Raw genomic sequence first — 12,851 nt, forward strand, 5'->3', positions numbered from 1 at the left:
AAAATTTCGTGGCAGAGCCGGGAATCGAACTCGGGCCTCCGGGTGGCAGCTAATCACACTAACCACTACACCACAGAGGCGGACTGGAAGCCATTTTACAACTTAAAATCTTAAAGCAAATCAAACATTTCCCGAAAAGCTAAATAAAAAACTCAATAATAGACTGAAACCATAACAGAGAGTCATATTTCCATTTGTTTAGAAAACAGGGATGATGATGATGATAATGATAATACTAATAATTAGGTTATTGGTTTTACGCTCTAATAATAACTTTTACAGTTTTCGGAGACGCCGAGGTGCCGAAATTTTGTCCCATGGGAGTTCCTTTTCGTACCAGCAAATTTCCGACATGAGGCTGACATATTTGAGCACCAAATATCACCGAACTGATCCAGGATCGAACCTGCCAACTTGGGCTCAGAAGGCCAGCGCCTTAACCGGCGGCCCCAGGGGCTCTAAACTTTGGAGCGTGGGTTGGCGACCACGGGGCCCTCAGCTGAGTCCTGGCATTGCTTCCACTTACTTGTGCCAGGCTCCTCACTTTCATCTATCCTATCCGACCTCCCTTGGTCAACTCTTGTTCTTTTCCGACCCCGAAGCTATTAGGTTTGCGAGGGCTAGGGAGTCTTTCATGTTCACGCTCTTCGTGGCCCTTGTCTTCCTTTGGCCGATATCTTCATTTTTCGAAGTGTCGAATCCCTTCCATATTTTCCCTCTGATTAGTGTTATATAGAGGATGGTTGCCTAGTTGTACTTCCTCTTAAAATAATAATCACCACCACCACCACCTTAACCGGCGATGGCACTATTTTGTCTACTTTGCTCCAAAATCTCGCCAACGCTTTTAGGCCTAAAAACTCGCTTATTCGCTTCGTACGAGAGAGAATCTTTTCGGTCGTTGACCAAAATTATGTCGATGTCCTGTCCATTTATTACATTTACACAAAAGATAGCGAAACATACTTATCCCCACTCTAAAAGTATGTTTTTAGAAGACTTAACATGAACAGTAAATTTATTTTATTTACTTAACTGCAGGTTTGATCCTTGCTCAGTCCGGTGGTATTTGGAGGTGCTGAAATACGCCGGTCTCGTGTAGGCAGATTTACTGGCACGTAAAGAGCACCAGTGGGACAAAAAAATGTTGGCACCTCAGTGCCTCTGAAAATCGTAATTTGAAGATAGTTTAACCTAAAATCATCCAGAAATTAACTTTCCCTATTTCTTTCCTTGTAAATGGATTTAGCTGGGAAATGTCAGCATGCGCGACAGATTTATGATGAAGCAATTATATACCGGTCGGACAAGTCCCGCAAGGTGTCAGTAGCGCCATGGAGTTTGGTTTATTAGGCTACACCATTCCTGAATTATCTTTTGTGTGTATTGTAGATTTTGCTTTCCAATATTTACACTGCGTGACAAAAAACTTGAAGCACCCAGAAGAAATGGTCAGATGTCAATGTAACTTCGTAACGTGCATACCATCGGCGGGTATGTAAATGAGTTCCAGTTCCCTGTAACATATAGAACGGCCACCAGAGTGCATTCGTGATGTTTGTGTCTGGTGTTGTTACCTGGCCTGGTAGGGCTGGTGTGAGACAGCGTTGTATCTGACAGAGTTTGAAAGGGGCCTCATTGTGGGTCTCCATTTGGCCGGCTGGTTGAATCGTGCAGTATCCAGATTTGTGGGTCATTCGGATGTAACAGTGGCCTGATGTCGGGCTGCATGGAAACGTGAGGGCAGGCATACTCGTCGTCGAACACGTCTGCCCACCACAAGGGAAGATCGCCGTATTGTGCACCAAGCACATCATAACCCCTTAACATGTGCGCCTGCCAGCCGAGAATAAGTAATGGACTCCCTGCAACATTCTGTCATCGCGCACAAGCAGCAGTCGGACTAGGTAATTACCGTCCCATGCGTAGGGTGTCCTTAACACCACAACACAAACGGCTGCGTTTGGAGTGGTGCCGTGATCGGTAAGAGTGGACTGGTGATGAATAACGCCACATTGTATTCAGCGATGAATCGCGGTTCTGCAAGGCCCCGGACGACCATCGTCTGCGAGAATGGCGCTGACTTGGGGAGAGGTCCCATTTGTCCAATGTTTTGGAGAGGCATAGCGCTGATGTGGGGAGCCATCGGATAGGTTCCCCTGTGGGTGGGGGCGGTAGAATAACATACACGGTATCGCTGCCTGTCGTAAGAGGCGACTAAAAGGGGCCCCAGGGGCTCTGAACTTTGGAGCGTGGGTTGGCGACCACGGGGCCCTCAGCTGAGTTCTGGCATTGCTTTCACTTACTTGTGCCAGGCTCCTCACTTTCATTTCTCGTATCCGACCGCTCTTGGTCAACTCTTGTTCTTTTCCGACCCCGACGCTATTAGGTTTGCGAGGGCTAGGGAGTCTTTCATTTTCACGCCCTTCGTGACCCTTGTCTTCCTTTGGCCGACATCTTCATTTTACGAAGTGTCGGATCCCTTCCATTTTTCTCTCCGATTAGTGTTATATAGAGGATGGTTGCCTAGTTGTACTTCCTCTTAAAACAATAATCACCACCACCACCACCACCACCACCATCGGATAGGACTTCAGGTCACGGGTGGTAATGATTGAGAGGACTCTGGTACGTCACGGACATCCTGTGTCCTCAAGTGTTACCTCTCACGCGACAGTTTCGTTGTGCCATTTTCTAACAGGACGTTGCTCGGCGACACAGACGAACATGTCTATGAACTGTCTGCGTGATGTTGAGGTAATACCGTAGCCAAAAATATCCCCAGATCTATCCCCGATAGAAAATGTGTGGGATCCGTCCCAGTGTCAGTATCCAGGATATCAAGGACCAGTTACAACAGTTGTGGGCCAGCTTGCCTCGGAAGAGGATACAACGGCTTTATTCCCATCCGAATCAGTGCACGCATCCAGGCCAGAGGGAGTGCAACCTCATACTGATAAGTGGCCTCGTACTGCCAAGTTCTTTGTAAATTTAGCATCACATACCCACCCAACACTCGAAGTTTCATTTCGTGTCCTCCTGGGTGCTTCAATTTTTTTCGGGCAGTGTAAGTGGGGTCCGCTCTTAGAATGGGCTTTTAGCTACTGCATTATATTTTATTACCAGTATCATAATATCTACACAAGCAAGTAGGTACTGAAATTAAATTTAAAACAAAGTGTTCCGGTTCTTTCCCTGAAAAATCTGGTCAGCCTGAGTCTTATAACATAAGTGGACATAACAGTATTTTTCCATTAAATTAGATGCACAATGTAAATTGAATCGAATCATCACATCCATTTGTTTGTTGTAGCTGGAGAAGTATTCTCCTGGGAAGTCCGCCTTTAGGCTCGATAAAGGAAGCAGTGGAGGGCAAAGAGCCACACAGCCTGGAGAAAAGTCTGTTGTTCTGCTCGTTGAAGCACTGAAAAACTATGTGAGTAAATAACACATCAGTACTACTTCTAAATTGAATAAGTTAATACTGTAATGCTCAAAATTATTGCGTTCTCATCATCATTATTATTTATTGCTCTTTCCAGCCATTAAGATCCACAGCAGAAGACAAAGGAAAACACATCCTTGTATATAAACCAGGTTAAAAAAATGTGTCGATCACTCGGGGGTAAAAGCATCGCTGCTACGGATATCTATAGCAGATGTTGACCCATCGCTGAGTCTCTCACGTCTTCTTCCGTGACTGACGGCTCCACCCTTTACCAGGCTGCCATCACGCGATCTTTCAACCGTGTCCTCGGGCGTCTTCTTGGGGTTTTTCATCCGGTTGAGAGTGAAGTACTGGATTTGGGAGGGATCTGTCTGCTCTAACGACACGTCTGAACCACTGCAGTCTCCTCTTCCTAGCGTCCTACCAGCGGCGGCTCATGTACAAGAGCACAAGTGCACGTGAACACCCAGAATCTCGAACCGGGACCCATATTACCATTTATTTACACGGTATCTAACTTATTAACTAGATTCCTGATCTACCACATTTTAAATTTGCCAGGTTCTACGCTTCAAACTTCCAACATCGCTTCCATGTGCACCTCGGTCTTGTGCTCTTTCTGAGGTAGGTTTCGCACGTGCGCGAGTGATGATGACATCATACCTTACTGCATGAGAAGGGCACACGTCCAATGTGCTCTTTCTTCAGAACTCCAGTAACCAAACCTTACTGCCATTTCTACGGATTTTTTGCCAACTCATATTTTTTTGAAAATCAATAGTGTTTCTTTTAGACTTCAGTATTCCGCATTATCGCACTCTTTGGTATTCCGTGGTCATTAAGCTGGCGAAGGCTAGTTGAGTTACTTCGGAAAGGTAACAGAGTAATCGTGTCTGTCAACTGAGTTTTCATATAGATTTATTTATTATGATCAGGCAAACACGAACTCGATAGATTCAATATTAATAAGTGACAACTTTACATATCAACAGTGCAGTTAGGTGGGTGAGAAGCATTTTACTTCATAAAGAAAGTGTCAAAGTTACTTTTACATTTTATGAACACCCATTTTCTATTTGACGAGCCGTCACTGCGTCCTACCGATAATTCGCTTTCCAAACCGTTAGTATAGGTCTTCCTTTTGTCTTGGTTGCCATTTTCCTTCCACAATGTTGTAAACAGGCTCATGTACTGTAGATCTTCCTAAGTATCTTCATCTTAAAGGCACAAATCCTCTCCTCCGTTGTTGGTAAACGCTAACAGTGCATTTATTTTTTGGGCCTGGACAACTTATTGCTTTCTTTTACAAAAACAATTGCAGTAAAGTCTCACAAATCCAAGTGTCCGTTAAATCCGAGCGTTATTTGAATTTTTCTTTTCGCAGATTTAAAATGAGTTTTCTACAGCATTTCATTCCCTGCTATTTCCGCCATGTCATCGTATTGTGTCTCCCCTCGACTGAGATCACGTGTGTGTTTCTTGTCGTGCCTGAAACTAAAATGTTTTTGAGAAAGAAGGGTCTGCCTATTAAAGCAGTTTTATTGATGGACAACGCAGGGTCACATCCAGATGAGCAGGAACTAGTATTTCGAACATGTTCTGCATAAAAAGGCAGAACAGAAATTGTCTCAAATTCAAATAGGTTTTTTATTACGCGTCACACGTGCTTACCGTACAATATCGACTGACGCTGCCCTTATTATTTCTGGTATAGAACCTCTGCATCTCACAGGACTCAGCATGTCAACTTCTGTCAACTTTAAGAAGAACAGAATACATCCGCTGGATTTGGAAGGAGTGGAACGTGAACTTCCTGTACATCATACTGCCGCCGAACGTCCAGCAGATGATATGAGCTCTGTTTTGACCACCCATGTACCAGAGATCACAGCAATTCAATATACACAGATGGTTCTCGCATTTCCAGCAGGGAAATACTTCGTGATATTTGAGGGTGAAAATGAAGTTAATTCTGAGAAAATAAAACTAAAGGAATACTGTTCTGTGTTTCAAGCCGAGCTGCTTGCAATATTGAAAGCAGTCGAGTGGTGCATAAAGAAAAATACGTGTGCGAGTATACTCAGTGACTCACAAGCGGCGCTGAACTCCATAAAAAATAAATATGACTTACGCAGTTTGGCAGAACATGTGAGAGAGAATATATCAAAGTAAAATATCCATATATGTTTCGCTTGGGTGCGAGGTCATTCCGCCATAAAAGGGAACGAAAGAGCTGACCAATTGACCAAAGAAGCTTGTAATTCAAACTTGTCAGAGGGTTATATTAAATGCCCAATTTCTTTTGTCAAAGGGACCGTAAAGGATGAAATGCTCCCTCGTTGGAATGAACTGTGGTTAGCAAGCAAAATTGGCTTAGTAACCAAAGACTTGCTTTTTTCCAAATCTATATAGTAGGCTGGGATGTAAATATATAGTGTGCAACTTTCATCTAACTCAAGTGCTGTCAGGCCATGGTAAATCCAAAGTTTACTTCGAGCGGTTCAAAATTCCAGCACAAAATGGCTCACTGTGCTTCTGCACTGAAGATATTCAAACTGTAGAACACATTCTGTTCAACTGTCCTGCTCTTGAGAGAGCACGTTTTGAACTTAAGATGCATTTGTTAACTTGCAGTTGCTATTTCGAAAAAACACTAAATTTCATATTTCATAAAGAATGCTAAAATTTTCCATTTTCAGAATTTATTGATTATGTATTTAAACACACATAATTTGATATTGTCTGCTTATTAGCTGTTTAACATATGTATTGTACACTGACTTAGCAAATGTCATGGGATAGTCACCTAATAGCGTGTGGGGCCTCCTCTGGCCCTGCGAACTGCAGTGAGACGCCGTGGAAGTGAGTCGACAAGTCCCTGGTAGTCCTCTGGACGCAGCTGACACCAAATCGTTTGCAAAGCGGCCGCCAATGCTGGTCTCTTCGTGGGTGCAGCATCCATGGCACGGAGCCTGCGTTTCAGGACATCCCAGATATGCTCGATAGGGTTCATATCGGGGCTCCTGGGCGGCCATGGCAGTCGTTGAACCTCCGCTGCATGTTCCTGGAACCATTCCCAGGCGACGTGGGAGCGATGTGGCGGCGCGTTATCATCTTGAAACACTGCAGAACAGTCTGGGCGCTGGAAGGCCAAAAATGGGTGGAGATGGTCTCCGAGCAGCTCAACATACCGCGTACCATTCAAAGTCTCTTCCAGAACAACTAGGGGGCCCATTCCATTCCAGGAAAATGCACCCCAGACCATAACAGAGACACCAGCGCCCTGGACCACACCTTCGAGGCAGGCGGGATCCATCGCTTCATGTGGTCTGCGCCATACACGGTGCCTCCCATCGGCATGGTGCAATTGAAATCGTGCTTCGACCGACCTTATCACGTTACGCCATAGTTCCAGTGTCCATTCCTGGTGACTGGCGACAAATGCGCGTCGTTGTGCCAGATGACGTTGGGTTAATAGTGGTACCCGTGTGCGGCGCCGGATCCCATACCCCATAGAACCCATGTTCCTACGGATTGTCCACTGGGAGACGTGTCTAGCACGGCCTGTATTGAACTGAGCCGTCTCAGATGTCGCCGGTTACGGTCATCGAGGGTGGCTGGACGGCCGGTCGTTCGTCTGTTGTGGACGGTGACACCCGCATTCAACCACTCACGATACACCCTGGACACGGTTGATTGTGTAAAACCAAATTCCCGCACCACTTCCGAAATCGCACTTCCCATCCGTCGGGCACCGACCACCATTCCCCATTCGAACGGTGTCAGCTCACGACGACGTTCCATGCTACACCTGTCACATGCACAGCCACTGGTCACAAGGTCTCCTATACAACTGCCGCTGGCACAGGGTGCGTGTGGTGCGCAGAAAACACGCCTGCGCATCAGTGCTCCGCTATCCCATGACATTTGCTCAGTCAGTGTATATGTTATGATCTGCTATTTTAAATATTAGTACTCTAGTATTAAGGATTATACATATCATACTTTTATCTTTCCATTTCTGTTCATGTCTATTTTGCTGTTTATGTATTGAATTCTATCAGAGAAATTGTATATTTTGTATAAACTACAACCCTAACATATCTTATGGTAAAATAGGATTCACAGCACTTTGGAGATTAAATAACTTGGGAGATTAAATAATAGAACTAGTATTTTATAGGGTGTTGTAGGATAAAAATAGAGTACGACTAAGTAGTGTTGTAGTGTAGTAGTAAATTAATTACCTCATTGTCGTGCGATCTTTGTGTACTATCCCAGACAATATTGCTTTCCTTTCATTTTTTGCACATAATCAGCTATTTTATTTTTCCTTTTCTTTTAATTTTCCCGTAAAAATGGCTAAGGAGTGCAAGTGTAGGAACTGAGGGTGTGGCCATGCATTAAGGCGTATGAGGGAGGAGTTGGAGAGTTTGAGAGAGATAATTAGGATTCTCTCAGAAGACAGGAAGGAAGGTAGGCTTCCCTCAAACAATGTACAGGATGCAGTAGGTCTAAAAGAGGGATGGGAAGGAAAGGGGGGAATTGCAGAAGTCAGGTGGTCTAATGTTCTAAGAGGAAGGAGATTGCAGGCTAATGGCTCTATTCAGGATCAGAATTCAGGACAGGTGTCTGTGAGAAATCGGTACGAATCACTGCAGGTAGAACAACAGAGTGAAGACGAGGAACAGGGAACTGTTGCTGAGAAGTGTGGAAATAGGAGGAAGGGGAAAGGTAGGAAAGAGAAATGTAGAGTAGAGGATAGGAAAAGACAGGTGGAACAGGGTCATGGGAGGGAGAAAAGGGAGGAGGAAGTAGCTTCTGCAACTTTCAGGCAAGATAGGGCTGACCAGGAAGGGAGGGAGTCAAATGAGGTGGGTAGGATTGAGGCTCTGGTCATGGGGGATTCCCCTGTTACACATGTGGGGAAAGTATAGTGCTATCCAGGAATTAGGTTGAGGCAGATGTTGAGGAAAGTAGAAGAGAAGGAGGAGGAGAAGGAGAAGGTGGTAGTATTTCACACTGGTACCAACAACGTAAGGCAAACAGGTATAAGTACCAACATAGTTGGGGATGTGTGGGATCTGGTAAATGCAGCGCGGATAAAGTTTAAGGAAGCGGAGATTGTTATCAGTGGAATACTGTGTAGTAGGGATACTGACTGGAAGGTGATTGGAAATTTAAATGAGACTATGGAGTGGGTGCCGGCCCCATGGTGTAGGGGTACCGTGCCTGCCTCTTACCCGGAGGCCCAGGGTTCGATTCCCGGCCAGGTCAGGGATTTTTACCTGGACCTGAGGGCTGGTTCGAGGTCCACTCAGCATACGTGATTAGAACTGAGAAGCTGCCTGACACGGTGAGAAAGCGGCTCCGATCTAGAAAGCCAAGAATAACGGCCGAGAGGATTCGTCGTGCTGACCACAAGATACCTCGTGATCTGCAGGCCTTCGGGCTGAGCAGTGGTCGCTTGGTAGGCCAAGGCCCTCCAAGGGCTGTAGTGCCATGGGGTTCTTTATGGAGTGGGTATGTGGAAAACTGAGAGTGAGATTTCTATATCCTAATGGGTGGATAGGAGATACGGATCTGCTCTCAGATGGCCTTCACTTAAACCGCAGTGGTACATATACGTTAGGAAATTTGTTTGGAAGGGTGTTAGGGAGATACATTGAGGGAAACGGAGTGGTCTAGGGAGCGGTGATAAGGGTACAGGGATCTGGAAGTCAAGTAGGGATGATATGAAAATGTTAGTGTTGAACTGTGGAAGTATTGTAAAGACAGGTATAGAATTAAGTAATTATATATATATACTTACCAGATGTTGTAATAGGGGAGGAATCATGGCTGAGAAATGATGATATAATGGGTGCAGAAATTTTCTCACGTAACTGGAGTGTGTATCGTACATATAGGAAAGGAATGGTGGGAGGGCGATTATTCATTCTGGTGAAAGAAGACTTTGTAAGCTACGAAAAAGTTAAAGATGACAGACGTGAAATTCTAGGCGTAAGACTCATTTCTAAAAATAATAGGCAATTTGATGTATTTGAGGTGTAAAGACCGGGGAAGGGTAGCGCTGACGCTTGATTCAGAATTATTTTATAAGACATTATTTTATAAGATATTATGTGGGAAACAACATGGAAAGGAATGTGATTGTAGTGGGAGATCTGAATTTACCAAATGTCAATTGGGAAGGTAATGAAAACGACAGGAAACATGACCATCAAATGGTAAATAAGTTAATATGGGAAGGACAGTTGATTTAGAAGGTGATGGAACCAACTAGAGGGAAGAATATCCTGGATGTGGTGCTGTGAAACCGGATGAGCTCTATAGAGAAACTGAAGTAATAGATGGTATTAGTGATCATGAAGCTGTTTTTGTTGTAATTAAAAATAAATGTGATAGAAAGGAAGGTCTTAAAAGTAAGACTATTAGGCAGTACCATATGGCTGATAAAGCAGGCATGAGATGGTAATAAACATAAAAGCTGTTCACTTCCTTGAGATATTTCTCCTGCAATCTCCTCGTACGCTGCCGTTTTATTAATTTTATTGTGGTACTCAACGGAATCCACTGAATATAGGCAGGGATGTGCCTCAGACTTAGAAATTACTACACACGCAACATCCCTCGATCATGAAGACGAAGCCATTTTTATTTTGTTTTGATTACCGGCAATCCCAGCACGCCTAGCGGCATAGCGCGCACCCAAGGAACTTAGAGGCGCGCACCGTTCTATTGTCAATTCTGTCAGACTTGACAATTCTTTGGTAGAATAGAACATGTTCTAATTCACTTTCGAGACTTCTCAAGACTTGCAAGCGATTTGAGAAGTAAACTTGTTAAGTATTGCACATTCTTGTGAAGTCAAAAAAATTGATCGTTTACAACAGACTGTAGTCGTGGACAGACGTGTTTCTTTTTTTCTTCAAGAAGCGGAGCAATGTTTTTACGAAAGTACATAATTCATGAGAGCATTTCTCTTTGTTTTCTTTGACACGGCAAAACCCCAAAAGATAATCATACCTAGTAAAATATTGTTATTAATTTTGAAACTATAGCCCAGGCATTTTCTCCTATACTAATATTATACACTTCTTTGTTGACAGAAATCTGCAAATAAAAGTATGGAATTAATTATAAAAATTGAGTTTAAGAATGCGGTGGTAAAGGAATCAAATAGAATTCCATACAAACGAAATGGTCCTTTATTAATTAATTTAGAACATATCTTCTACTGGAACACGACAAAACCTGAGGATCTCGATGACTTATTCGCCTATCCCATTGTTTGTAAGTACATAATTTTGTTCTTTAGTTTCTTATCCTTTGCATTTATTGAATAAATAAAAGCAATTGGAAGGGAGTAAGGTTGTACAATCGGTCCAAGGAATGCGGTCCCTATACAAGGAGCATTCAAAACATTTTTATTAAAATGACGTCAGGGGCTGCTTCCTGGGATCAAAACGTGATATCCCTGTGGACTTATGTCCTACAATACTTAAATAATTTCAGAATTTTCCTCATTCTGTCAATGATGGACATTTCTTATACAGATATGACGGTATATGGACGTCAGCGGGTTGGCCCAGTGGCGACTCCTGACTTCTGGTTTAGGGAATGTAACCACAAAAAATTGCAAACATCAACGCAAACAGACCGTCATTCCCAACACATTTTTCAATATAAAACAACAAACAAGGCCATATTTAAGATCTCATATCCACTAAACAAATGGTCTGTTTCATTAATATTTCTTTTGAAATGACGAACACACGACTTAAGTTGTGTAGTTACATTCAGAGTTGGACGCGGTTGTCCTTCATTTATAATTCCGCTTTTCTCCGTGAGAGAAAGTATACTAAATGGTTCCATTTATAATCGTTCGATTACACAATGGTTAGAATCAATAATACAGTAGAGATAATACGCGACAGTCTGCGAGATATTGAGAGACAGCGATTAGAGCTCTATCTAGCGGAGTGACCTGGAGTTATTGATTCTGTCATAAGAGCACGTGCATTTGTTTGTGCAGTTTTTGGCGTTATTTATGCGTTTGTGTTAAGTTGCCATAAGTAAATAGTAGCGTGTGTCATTCCTTTATATCTTCTCTCAACATGAGTGGAAAGATATGTGCTGCGTTTGTCTGCAATAACTATAAAGCGCAGAATATTTCGCGGTCTTTCTTCCGTTTCCATCGTGACAAGGAAATGTAAGTAAATACTGTGTTTGCATATATATTCTTCCAGTTACAAAGAGATTTTTATAGTACTTCCTAAACTTCTGACCTGCGCGACCCATATTTTAACTGGTTTAAAATATAATCTTATTTTACTCTATTAGTGCAGCAGTTAACCTTCAATGCCGATGTGTTGTTGTAGGTGTGATCTGTGGGTTTTGATTTAGTTCAGGAAAATGCATATGCATATGTGTGTAGCTGGTTGTGTTCCAAGTTACTCTATTTGGGATGCCGTAATGTGTAGTCAAGCACTGAAGAAAATATGGATTACTTAAGAAATGTACATATTTTGTTGAAACAATATGATAATGCAAATTTGTTTTACCCTAATGTAATGGCATTATGGCAAGTATTGCTTGTAAGGAAAATTTGAATGTTTTCGCGGCTAAATTTATAGATTTTCTTTCTGTTAGTAGCCTTCAAGTTAAAAGGAAAATTGTCGAGCTTTTAAATGTTTCATTGAATGATGTGTGTAAGGAATGTGCCGATATTTTTATTGACAAGTGTCCTAATGTGACACAATGCTTTTAAATGAGAAAAAAGACTAATCTAGCCATGAAAGTTCAGGCAGGAATGCTAAAGCTAAATGTAATGCATAGATGATCAAGCCCTTTCACAGCAGTCCATTACACATCTTGATTATATGTCTAAGTTCAGTCTTAAAAAATAACCTGTTAAATAATTCTCCATTCGTTTATCCAGAATTGCTTGGCCAAATTTGAAGTTAATATTTTAGCAACACTTTTTCTAGACGTAATTTATTTATCCATTTCCGTATATACATTTCCATTGGTATTTGAATTTAGCGGAAATTTCCAGGTCACGCCACTAGGAGCGCCACTTGCGAATTGTCTCCCATTTTAACAAGGCTAAATCAGGAAGTGTCGCGTATTGTCTCTACTGTATTTGTTAGAATTCTATTCGGATTGCGTGGTAGAAACACATGACCCTGGCGCTCCTACATCCATGCCCTCTAAACTATAGTTGGGCCCACGAGAGTTGGAGTCTGACGTTTAGCGCCACCGGCAAGGAAAAGTTGACTAACGTTGCTCGAAAATGGTCTGTTGCTATGGCAACGATAACAGAGAGGCCACATTTAAGAACGCTATCGCCACGTGGATTGGCTTGCTCTCAATCGCTTTTGTGACATTATTCGGAGTA

Source organism: Anabrus simplex, chromosome 9, assembly GCF_040414725.1.
Source record: "Anabrus simplex isolate iqAnaSimp1 chromosome 9, ASM4041472v1, whole genome shotgun sequence".
NCBI lineage: Eukaryota > Metazoa > Arthropoda > Insecta > Orthoptera > Tettigoniidae > Anabrus > Anabrus simplex.